The sequence below is a fragment of the Apteryx mantelli genome, unplaced genomic scaffold, assembly GCF_036417845.1.
Source record: "Apteryx mantelli isolate bAptMan1 unplaced genomic scaffold, bAptMan1.hap1 HAP1_SCAFFOLD_124, whole genome shotgun sequence".
Taxonomy (NCBI): domain Eukaryota; kingdom Metazoa; phylum Chordata; class Aves; order Apterygiformes; family Apterygidae; genus Apteryx; species Apteryx mantelli.
In genome coordinates this window covers 280,001-282,500 of record NW_027118480.1, presented here as the reverse complement: position 1 = coordinate 282,500, position 2,500 = coordinate 280,001, and the positions used below count along the sequence as shown (strand labels likewise).

The 2,500-nt window shown below is 80.4% G+C and overlaps 1 non-coding gene across 1 annotated transcript; it reads left to right on the top strand.

The window, feature by feature from the left end:
* Positions 1 to 1,137: 1,137 nt before the first annotated feature.
* LOC136995562 (5.8S ribosomal RNA) lies at positions 1,138 to 1,290 on the top strand. The gene has a single exon (XR_010887107.1). It is a non-coding gene; the product is annotated as a 5.8S ribosomal RNA (ribosomal RNA).
* Positions 1,291 to 2,500: the final 1,210 nt, after the last annotated feature.

Below are 2,500 nucleotides of genomic sequence, written 5' to 3'. Positions count from 1 at the left end.
GGCGGGGGTTTAAAGACTCGGGCGGCCCGATGCGACCCGGGGGGCAGCCGGGTGTGCTGCCGGAGGGCCGGGGGGCCGGCGCGCGCGGGCGCCGTGCCCCCCCATGCCAGCCGGCGCGCCCCGCGCTCGCCCTGCGGGCAGCCGGGACGGAGAGGGGTACCCTGCCCCCTCTCTCCGCGGTCTGGTCTCGGCGGAGGGACGCCGCGCGGTCGGCTGGCGCCGGCCTGCCTCGAACGCGTGACCCCGGCGCGAGCGCGTGCTCTCGCCGGGACGGTGAGCCCCCACCCACCGCGGGTGGTGCGGACGCCGCGCCTCGGCGCGATCCGCTCTCCTCCCTGGCCGGGGCTCTCGGTCTGCCGCCGTGGCCGCTGGCGGCGGCGCCCTACCCGCCGGCACTCCGCCATCCGGCGCGCCTGCCTCGCTCTGCCCAACCCGGCTTCGCCGGGCGGCGGGCGGGCGGCAGGCGGGCGGCGGGGGCGGCCCCCCCCGTTCTCCGCGTGGAGACGGGGAGAGCGGGCGCCGTCCCCGTCCGTCCCGCCTTGCCCGCCCGCCCGCCGCCGGGCGTCTGTCCGCGGAAGGGACGGGAGAGCGCGTGGTGTCGTCCGGGAGGCTGTGTGTGCGCGCGCGCGGGCGTGGGCGCCGCCTCGGGGCCACGGCGGAGCCGGAGGCCGGCGAGGCGAGCGAGGAGCTGGGGAGCGCGGGGCCGGTGGGCCGCGGGCGCGCGGGCAGCGGCCGGTGCCGCTGCCGGTGGCGGCCGGGCTCCGACGCTGGGGGTCCGCGGGGAGCCGCCCCCTCCCCCAGCGTCCCCGAGGCAGGCGGCGCGGCCGGCGCGCTGCTCCCCGCCGGGCCGGGCCGAGCCTGGGCGCCTGGGCCGGACTCGAAGCGAGCAAAGGGTTGTCCCAGGTCGGGAGCGAGGGCTCCCCGCCCTTCTCGTTCGGGTTTTCCTTTTCCCTTTTTCCCCCCCCACTCTGTGCTCGTACGGTCAGCGGGGCGAGCCCCTCTCTCTGGCTCTCGGCCGTCCCTCGCTCAGCAGCCGGCGTCGGCGTGAGGAGGGAGGCGGAGCGGAGGGGGGGCCCTCAGGGGCTGCCGAAGGCTGCCCGGTCCCCCCGCGCGCGCGGCGGGGACCGAAACCGAGACAACTCTTAGCGGTGGATCACTCGGCTCGTGCGTCGATGAAGAACGCAGCTAGCTGCGAGAATTAATGTGAATTGCAGGACACATTGATCATCGACACTTCGAACGCACTTGCGGCCCCGGGTTCCTCCCGGGGCTACGCCTGTCTGAGCGTCGCTTGGCGGTCAATCGTCACCCCCGCTGTCGCGTTGGCGCAGCGGTGCCGCCCCTCGGGGGGGGCGCGTGGGGGGGCGGGGGAGGCGCGGCGGCGCCGGCGGCGGCGGTGCGCGGCGGCCTCGGCGGCGGAGAGTCGGCGGCGGAGCCGGGACCCCGGTGCGTGCACCGGCGGCCCCGGTCTTCCTGCCCGCCGGGCTCCGGCGCCGGGCCGCCCGCAGCGGCCGCGGCCGGCGTGCCTTGCCGCGCCTGTGCCCGCCCTCCTCGCCCTCCGAGCGCGGTGGCCACCGCTGCGCGGCGCGCGCCGTGCGGGGTGGCGCGGCTGGGGCGCCTCGCAGGCCCGTGCCCCGGGGAGAGGGTGCCTCCTCTTCCCCGCGCGGCCGGGCCTTCGTCCCCCTAAGTGCAGACTCGGGGAAACCCCCCGCTCCCGGAGCGCCCGCTTCGCGGAGTTCGTCCCGCTGGGGCCCCCCCCCCAGGTCGGGTGGGTTGCGGTGGCCCGGCGCGCCTCGTCGCCGCCGCCCGCCACCACCGCCAGTCTGGCCGCCGTCTGGGCTTCTCCTCCGCCACTCTCCCGGTGGTGCGCTGGTCCCCCGTTCCCCTCCGGGGTGGGGACGGCCGGCTGCCTTGCGCTTCCCTGCGCCCCGACCGCCGCCGGTGCGGCGCGCCGCCGGGCCGCCCCCCCTGCCCTCCCCGCGGCGCGCCCGCGTCCGTCGCGTGTGCCGAGCCACTTCCACCCGCCGGCTGGCGTCAGCCGCGGCGTTGCGTTGAGGCCGGCAGCGACGGCGCGCGGGTGCGGCGCGGCGGGGTGGCGGTGGGGGGCGGCGCGGGCGTGCGCGCCGCCGGGCGGCGAGAAGGGCGCGAAGGGGAGGGCAGGGCGCCGCGCCGTGCCGTGCCCGGAGCGAGAGCGGAGGCAGCGGCCGGGAGGAGGAGAGGCAAGCCCCCAGGCGGCGGAGGGCTGCGCGAGTTGCGTGAGCGGAGCGAGCGTGCGGCGGGGAGCCGGGCCCGGGGGAGGCGCGGACCTCGCCCTCCGGCCCCGCGCGGCTGTCTGCGGGTGGGGTACCGCGGTGGTACCGCACCGTGCTGCCGCGCGCGCGTGCCGGGGGGCCCCCCCCGCTGGCCTCCCCCCTGCGCGGCGGCGACCCCGCGGGGGGTCGCCGCGCCGCTTCCCCCCCCCCCACCCGCCGGCGGCGGTGCCGGCGGCGGGGGCCTCGGG